The sequence below is a fragment of the Gymnodraco acuticeps genome, unplaced genomic scaffold (assembly GCF_902827175.1).
Source record: "Gymnodraco acuticeps unplaced genomic scaffold, fGymAcu1.1, whole genome shotgun sequence".
Classification (NCBI taxonomy): domain Eukaryota; kingdom Metazoa; phylum Chordata; class Actinopteri; order Perciformes; family Bathydraconidae; genus Gymnodraco; species Gymnodraco acuticeps.
The window spans coordinates 689,225-699,360 of NW_022991022.1; positions in this window are offsets into that span (position 1 = coordinate 689,225).

Here is a 10,136-nt window from a genome sequence, read left to right on the forward strand (position 1 = left end):
TCATGGCTGTCGGAGTCAGAATCTGATTCAACATTCCCAGCCACACTACCATCAGTATGATCATTTCCCATTTGTACATGATCTGATTCAACTTCATCATCTCCAGCTAAACTACCATCAGTATGATCATTTTCCATGTGTACATGGGAAGCTAGTGGTGTATCTAGTTGGGAAACGTGTGAGATTCTGAAGGGTGGTTCCCTATTCACACAGGGGTCTAAATGTGACTTGTTATTATAAAGAGTTTCCTCGTATTCCTTAAGGATATCTTTCTCCATGTCCCTTACAGTTCTGATGACTCTACGTCTTTTAGACCAATAAGAAGCCATCTTAGGTAAAGAGAGGTGGCACTGCTATAATTACTTTACTTGGCCTTGTGTATTGCAGTGATCCCCTTGACTCGTCTTGTAGTATAATCCTGAAAATGGAGGAAAACAAAGCAGATTAAAAAACAGTATGCATAAACTAACAGTACAAATATATATCAGCCTCCTGGTGCAATGCAAATATAACTGTACTGACGAAATTCCCTAGAATTACACGTTTTATTCCATGGGTCTTCAACCAGGAGTCCAGGACCCCTAGGACATACATTTTACCCAAATATCCTATATGATGCTTTAGCTTGACTGTATCAGACCAACTTTGATGTAATTTCTGTAGGATGTAGGGATGCCAGAAACTGACCATGATCCAAATCGGCGGGGTCGGTGTGTAGCAAGCTGCAGCAGCAGTCCAGCAGTCTGCTGGCTTCCTCCAAGTTTTACAGTCAAAACTGGTGTTGTGACCAATGGCCATTTACAATTATGAATACTATTACTATTATTAGTCTATATTTTGGTTGAAACTAAGCCAGAAAAAAAACAAAACATAAATAATAAAAAAATATATAAATAAAATCGAATTTTAAAAATAATCTTCGATTATGGAGACTGTAACGAATAATAGATTAATCGCTGGCATCCCTAGTAGGATGGTAGTTTAATGTCAGATTGTGTTAGCTAGTGTATCTGCTGCGTTAGCTAGGTGCTAGCCAGGGCAAGAAAATATCAACTGCGTCATGCGATGAACTGTTTAATTAATTTATGATATAGGCTATATTATAACAAAAAATATGCACAATTTCACCCAAATATCCTAAATAATGCTTTAGCTTGACTGCATCAGTGGACACTTTATGTAATTTCTGTAGGATGGTAGAGTTTAATGTTAGATTATGTTAGCTAGCGCTGCGTTAGCTAGGTGCTAGTCAGGGCAATAAAATATCAACTGCGTCATGGGATGAACGACGTTAAATTCGTTGATGATATATATTACTATAAGTAATTAGTTCCCTCTTTTGCGCTCTGAATAGCCTAAAAAAACATAACAGGGTGTAACTGAGGTGAACATATAGAGTAGGCATGCACAACGGTCACGTTACATTTCTTACCGATTTGTGATATCTGTCTCTTCTCTTCAGGCGGCTTGGCGGCAACTGAACTGCCTGCCTTCCTCCACACCCTGAGGTGTACGCTCTTTCACATGACCAACGTGCTTTCAAGATTAAGTGCAATGTGCAACAGGCATGACGGGTAATCTGTGACGTTTCGCTCTCTCAAAAATTGGGCCATTTTGTCTTCATGCACAGCAGCTCTCATAGGAAAGAACCAGACCCCGCCTCCGACGCTGGGTCATGATCTCGCCCGAAAAGGGATAGCGCCACACGTTGAAACAATGTCAATTCAATGTAGGGAATTTCAACGTTGAAAAACCGGCATCTATATTACATTGATTCAACAACATTTTTTCAAACGTTGAACTGGTATTTGTAAAAACACATCGAATCAACATTGATTTTTCAACCTCAACCAAAAATAACCAATCTAACCAAAATCCAATGTTGAATTAATATATTTTGCTATCTGGGTTATGACAGGTAAATGATGTCATAACTGATGTCATTTGTTTGCTTACTAAAATGAATACTAATGTATATATGCAGGAAGGAGGTGTAATAACCAGGTGGTGCTTTGCTAAAGCTGATTGGGGGAAATTTAGGATATGGTGTGAGGAGTCGGTACACCTGCTAACATCAGAGGGAAGCATAGAGGTCATTATGGATCTGGCCCTTCCTACATCCAGGACATGGTTAAACCGTACACCCCAGCGCGTGCACTACGCTCTGCATCAGCCAAACGACTCGTTGCGCCCTCGCTGCGAGGGGGACCCAAGTTCCCATCGTCGAAAACATGTGGGTTTGCTGTCCTGGCTCCAAGATGGTGGAATGAGCTCCCCATTGACATCAGGACAGCAGATAGCTTGCACATCTTCCGGCGCAAACTGAAAACTCATCTCTTTCGACTCCATTTCGAGCGTTAGAACTATTAACAAAGCACTTTTATACTAATAAAGGACTGGCTTACCTAAAGCCAGTTGAGTAGCACTTGAAATGTTTAGCTCTATGAAACCTGATGTACTTATATGATTCTGTTTTCTTCAAGGTTGTGTCTTCCTGGTCGAATGTACTTATTGTAAGTCGCTTTGGATAAAAGCGTCAGCTAAATGCAATGTAATGCATAGAGGTCATTACAAGCCAAATAAAATGTTAAAGAAAAACATGACTCAAAATAATGTTCTAGAGTTTCAAAGGAAAAGGGCAGCTGCTCGAAGGACAATCAAATATACAAAAAAGAGAACATGGAGAGAATTGTGTTCTACCATTGGCAGAGGAGTAACATTAGGAAGATGTCTGGTTCATGTTAAAGCGGATGAGTGGGAAAAGGAAATCCATTAAAATTCCAGCTTTGGTTGATGGGGAGAGGCTGGCAGTGACAGATAAAGAGAAGGCAGATATGTTAGGAAGGACACTTGCAGCAGTACATAGTGGGGAGCATCTCAGTGATATTCATAGGCAGCAAAAACAGCAGTTACTAGCAGAGAATGAAAACGTGAAGGAGAAGAGACAGGATAATAGGTCAGCTCTGGATGTGGAATTTACAATGTCAGAACTCAAAATATCCTTGCAAGGTACAGGATATACAGTCACAGGACAAGACCAGCTATGTTATGCTATGTTTAGAAAGTTACCTATGGAAACTATGAAAATGGTGCTGAGTCTTTTCAATAAAATCTGGAGAGAAGGAGATATGCCAAGTGTGTGGAAAACAGCAATCGTGCTACCATTCAATAAGCCAGGGAAAGATACAGTACAGCTAACCCTAGTAACTATAGACCAATAGCTCTTACATCACACCTATGTAAATGGATGGAAAAGATCATTGTCCGTAGGCTCTCACATGTACTGGAACAGAAAGGGCTGCTGAGTAGTTTTCAGAGCGGATTTCGTAAAGGGCGGTCCACAATAGATGCATTAGTAAGAGTGAGTAACGATGTGGAAAAAACATTGAAAATGAAAGAGATAATGGCAATAGTGTACTTTGACATTGAAAAGGTGTATGACTATATGTGGAGGGATGGGTTACTGATCAAATTGAGTAGAATGGGTATTGGAGGGAGAATGTACAATTGGGTAGGGCCTTTTTAACAGACAGGACATTTAGAGTAAAGGTTGGAGCAGATATTTCCGATTATTTTGAAATAGAAAATGGTATTCCCCAAGGGAGTGCAGTCAGTCCAATATTATTTAACATCATGATTAATGAGATATTTACATGCTTAGACACATGCATCCAATCGGCTCTATACGCAGATGATGGGGCTATTTGGATGAGGGGAAGACATGCCCCATAGGTAATGGAGAATATAGCTAGAGCGATTAAAAAAGTGGAGAGGTGGTCATATAACTGGGGATTCAAAATGTCAGAAAGAAAGTCATGCATGCTACATGGTATTTACAAACAAACGCAAGATTGATGACCAACAGCTAACACTATATGATCGTCCAATGACAAAGGTGAATGAGTTCAAATACCTAGGACTGTGGATTGATAGCAAATATACATGGAAAATGCATATTAATCAAGTGGAAACAAAAGGCTAAAAAGTATTACATTTATTGCGAGCTGTAGCTGGATGCAACTGGGGCGCAGACAAACAAGCATTAATAGACATTTAAAGATCAATTATGAGGTCCACAATAGACTATGGTTGTATAGCGTATGGAGCAGCAAAAACATCGCTTTTTAAAAAATTGATAGAATACAATATAAAGCATTGCGGCTGTGTATTGGAGCGATAAAGTCATCCCCTATCAATGCAGTTCTGATAGAAGCAGGAGAGACACCTCTGGAGATCAGAAGAGAGAAACTTGCTCTGTCATACTGGGTCAGACTACAAGGAAGTGGAGAAGAAAATATTTCAAATAGAATATTACAGGATTGCTGGGAATATGCAAAATTCCAGGGACGTGGGTTTGGCTGGACGAGTAAGGAGAGAACGAGGGCATATGGAGTGGAGAATATCACGTTTGCCAAAGCAACCCCATTTAGCAGTGTTCCCCCATGGCTTTCCCCAGAAGCTAAAATAGATATGAGTATTGTAGAAAGGAAAAAAGAGTGGCAAATAAATGAAGTGGGAATTAAAACAAGTATGTATCTGAACGAAAAGTACTACAATTACCTACACATTTATACAGATGGTTCTAAGAACAAGGAAGAGTGTGTTGGAGTTGGCATATACATCCCAGACTTTATATCTATTTTAAAAAGAGCGTCTGATCAATTATCAGTGTATACAGCAGAAATGCTTGCTGTAATAATAGGATTGCAGTGGGTTGAAGAGGTCAGACCAGATAGGGTGGTTATATGTACAGATTCATTTTCCATATTACAAAGCATACAATCAACAACAACTGCCAGAGAAGACATTCTCATAGAACTGAATCATAGCCTGTTAAGACTGCACAGAGGCGGTATAGATGTGCAGTTCTGCTGGGTGCCTGCACATAAGGGGGTGAAAGGGAACGAGTGTGCTGATAAATGAGCAAAATGTGCACTACAAAAGGAAATAACATTACCAGTTCAACTTGGAGAAGAAAAAGCAGTCATTAAGAAAAAAGGGATGGAGGTCTGGCAGAAAAGGTGGGAGAAAGACCAGAAAGGCAAGGACTATCACAAAGTACAATTACAATTAATATTCATAAAGAAAGAAACAGAAGGGAGGAAATCATGATGGCTAGACTCAGAATAAATCACACGGCTTTGAATAGTACGCTGTATATCATGGGGAAAAGTGACAGTAACAAGTGTGGGAACTGTGCAGTAAAAGAAGATGTAGAACATATCTTGTTACATTGTGACATCTATAAAGCGGAAAGATAACAATTAAAGGCTAAAGTTTTAGAGGCAGAGAGGGAATGGAGTGTGGTTGGTGTTTTGGGAACAAAAGGAGAGGGAGTAGCTACCAGAAAGGCACTGTTTAAATTATTCAGTGAAACTGGGGTAGGAAAAATAATTTAACATTAGGTCAGGAAAGAACATAGATTTGTATTTTTGTTTTATTTATTTCATGGTTTTATTGATTGATTTATTTTTAATTTAATTTTGTTTATATCATAGGTTAAAGAGTTGGAATGATGTGATGATTCATACTCATGTACAGTAGGTGGCGGTAGGCACCTTTTTAAGTTGTTTGCAATCCGCCAAAAACAAGAGAAGAAGAAGATATCACCAGTTGTTCGTCCCACATTTTATTCGGTAACGGCGTCTCGTCGCTACGGTTCTCTCTCTCTGTGTTCCTGAGAAAGTGTGTGTGAGCTCCAGCACTACTGATCCATCATCTGTGTGTTTGGATAAACCTCTGAATGGACTGTGTGCTCTTTTTTCTGGAGCGTTTACCTCGGACTATAGGAGCTAGCTTAGCATGCTAGCTGGAAACACGTTAGCAACGCCAGTCAGATTGAGAGTTTGATGGAGAGAGAAACGGTGTGTTTCACGGAGCTTGCAGGAAAAGGTGATCTAGTAATCATGAGTAAAGTCCAAATGCTGCTGTCGTTGAAGAAGCAGCGACTCACTGCTGCTGCTGCTGAAGAGATATTTGCTTTGTTTGAAAAAAACGATAGCCGAGTACGAGGAGGAGCTGTCTCTTTCCAAAGAGGAGAACAAGAGACTCCAGAAACTTCTGGACGCTGTTTTACAGCCTCAGCTTCGGATACACAGAGCAGGTCTGTTCCCTTTACCCTTAATTAACACTTTACACTCTTCAGTAGCACTTTATTATCACATTAATAACACTTTATACCCTTTATCAGCACTTGCTGCAGGTAGTAGATCCTGAAGTAAAAGTACAAACACCACACTGAAAATACTCCATTATTGTTTTCAAAGCCCTAAATGGGCTGGCTCCGGCCTATATAGCTGAACTCCTCCAGCGCTACACCCCAGCCAGAGCTGCTGGTAGTGCCCAAGACCAGGCTCAAAACCCGAGGGCACCGAGCCTTCGCAGCAGCTGGCCCTAGGCTCTGGAACACTCTGCCCCTCCACGTGAGGTCGGCCCAGACCCTAGGGGTTTTTAAATCTACTCTTAAAACACACTTCTTCTCCCTGGCCTTTTAGTCAGAGCGGAGCACGACTCCTGACTTTTCCCTGTGTTTTTTATATATCTGTTGTAATTTATTGTCTTTTATTGTGATTGTAGTAATGTGTTTTTATGTGATTGTAGTATTTATTACATGTACAGCACTTTGGCTCGACCAAAAATCGCTTTTAAATGTGCTTTATAAATAAACTTTGATTGGATTTACAAGTTAAAGTACTGTATGTAAGTATTATTAGACACATGTACTTTATTATGATAATTAAAATGTATTACGGAAGAGCAAACCTACCAAAAATAAATATATTTATAAAAATCCATACATTGAATAATATGCCATTTAATTTACTGATTTAAATATTACCCATACATGTAGGCACTAGTTGGTTAAATGTGACATAATTTGATAATTTAGTTTTAATGTGCTAATTTATTCACCTTTTCTTTTTAAATGTGAAAAAGCAAATACAAATAAATACTTTGGATTAATTCAAATTGCGCGAAGATAATTCATAAATAAATCAATGAATAAATATGTTCAATAATAAATTAAACACATCTAAAATGTTACTTGTTAAAGAATAGGGGAACTAGTACAAAGGTCATTAAGTAATTAAAACGTTAATATAAATTAATGTAAAATCTCATCAATCAATTATTGCCAACATGTATTTATAATATATTCTATATATATATATATACACACACACACACACAGAATATATATTTTGAGAGAGATATACACTAGTATTAGACGCAGTCAAAAGTTTGGACACATCTTCTCATTCAAAATGTTGTATTTATTTAAATTGGTTCTACTTTGTAGATTTATACTGAAGACATCACAACTATAAAAGAACACATATGGAATTATCTAGTAAACAAAAAAGTGTTAAAAAATCCAGAATATGATTTATATTTTGCTGGCTACTGCAGAAGGCTGTGGTAGCCATGCTGGTTAAGGGTGCCTTGAATTCTGAATAAATCACCAACAGTGACACCAGTAAAGCCCCCCCCCCCACCACCATCTCACCTCCATGCTTCACAGTGGAAACCACTCATTCAGAAACCATCCGCTCACCTTCTGTGCGTCTCACAAAGACTCGGAGGTTGGAACCAAAAATCTCTAATTTGGACCGATCAGACCAAAGTACAGATTTCCACTGGTCTAATGTCCAATCCTTGTGTTTCTTGGCCCAAACAATTCTCCTCTTCTTGTTGTTCATCCTCAGTAGTGGATCTTTGCAGCAATTAGACCATGAAGGCCTAATTCACGCTGTCTCCTCTGAACAGTGCATGTTAAAGGTCCCATGTCATGCTTTTCCTATTTATTACCCGTCCCCTTGTGTGTTATGTAGCTTTTTCTGCAAACGGTCTGCAGAGTCATAAACCCTCAAAGTACACCCAGTAGAGAGTAAAACTCTAACACAGAAAAGACGTGTCTATTGTTACGACCCGCCCTCTATTCCGTGGTAGTGGTTTGTGGGGAGACCCGCAACATAAAATAATACACGCAAAAACCACTTGATTACGATCATTTATTGAAGTACAGCCGTTTACTCACACAAGCAATCCGGCAAACGAAAAGAGGTCTGGAGGACTGGCCAAAAGAAACAAACAGAAGGAGGTAACCCGAGCCAGCCACACCACGGGCCGTAGGACCCAGAGTTTCCCTCCCCTAACCAGAAATCAAATAAATACCCTATGGGAAACAAAATAAAGCCGCGAAAACTGGACCACCAGAGGCCTGTACTACGAAGCAGGATTTTCGCTTAGCGAGCTAACTTCAGGGAAAACTCTGTGTTTTCGGTCCTACGACGCTGGTTCTCTTTTTTAGCAAGCTAGATCTCCATGGTAACTTATGCTGTGCGGCTAACCTGCCCCGGAGCAGGTTAGGTTACAGGCTAAGAGCTCAACTCAGTGAAAGTACTACCTGCTGACCAATCAGAGCTCAGTGTGCAGAGTTTAAAGCGATCAAGTCATATTACAGGAGACAGGAAATACAGAAAAACTGCCGTTGCAGGAAAGACGGCAAATCAACTGACTGTGTGAATGTGAACATTAATAGAATATCACCTCCCATCTTCAGAGCAATCTGACTAATATAACATTAGCGTTTAGAAAGCTTAATTAAATATCTGCCACAACATAAGTAACCGGATCAAAGTAACAGTACAGTCCGCAGCATATCACATCATAATGTATCATATATTTCCTTATCTGAGTCGTGTAGGACAGAGAGTGAATACACATACTATACAGAGATGCTTTATGAGAAACCAATGTGGTTTTGGAACATTGAACAATGTAAATCTATTCTAATAGACCTCAACAATGGAATTATGATCAGTAGAAATGGCCATGTCATGGGACCTTTAAGATTGTCTGCTCCTTGAGCTCTTTGATCATCTATGTGGGCTCTAATCTGAGGTGCTTTTAATTTGCGGTTACTGAGGCTGGTAACTGATGTATTTATCCTCTGCAGCAGAGGTAACTCTTGCTCTTCCTTTCCCGGGGGTGTCCTCATGAGAGCCAGTCTCATAATAGCATTCGATGGTTTTTGCGACTGCACTTGAGCATACATTCAAAGTTCTTGACATTTTCCGGATCGACCGACCTTCATTTCTTAAAGTGATGATGGACGGTCATTTCTCTTTACTGGGTTGAGTCGTTCTTGCTATAATATGGATTAAAACAGCAGTCAAATAGGGCTTTCCACTGTGCACTAATTCTACCTCTGCACAACACAACTGATGGTCTCAAACACATTAAGAAGGCAAGTCATTCCACACATTGACTCTTGACAAGGCACACGTGTTCATTGAAAACCATTCCAGGTGTCTACCTCATGAAGCTGACTGAGAGAAGCCAAGAGGGTGCAAAGCTGTCATCAAGGCAAATGGGAGCTACTTTGAAGAATCTAAAATAAAAATCATATTCTTGATTTTTTTAACACTTTTTTGTTAACTAGATAATTCCATATGTGTTCTTTCATAGTTTTGATGTCTTCAGTATTAATCTACAAAGTAGAAACATATTAAAATAAACAAAAACCATTGAATGAGAAGGTGTGTCCAAACTTTGACTGGTACTGTATATAAAACACACACATTTTCATATTTAGCAGGTTCCCTCATCTATAATCATTTATACAAGCGCAACTTTGAACATGTACAGCAGTAAAATGCAACATACGAAATATCAAGAAACATCATACATTAAACACCGACATGGAACATTTTACTGCACCATCATTACTTTTACATAAGAAGGTGCCGTCAAATGTTCTGTTAACCTGTTAAGCCCCAAGGTCCCCCTCGGCGGGTACTTTTTTTTTTCACTACACTGTGTCTCAGGGGATCTTAATATTTAAGAACCTATTAATATGTTCTACCAGATTAACGGGAATAATCTCAGCTAACTGATGATACAAACCATTTTTACCAAAACACAATTCTCATAAGAAGCATCTAAATGACCCCTTAGCGAAAAATGCTAACTAACCTTGGCACTTTGGCACAGAATTCAAGATAAAAGATACCCTTATTACTTATCGTAGCTGCACATACAAGATATCCGATTAAAGCTGAGGTTCCTCAGATTATTTAGGTATAGTATCATCACTGAGTGATCCACACTCGCGACAGAGGAAGCAAACACAG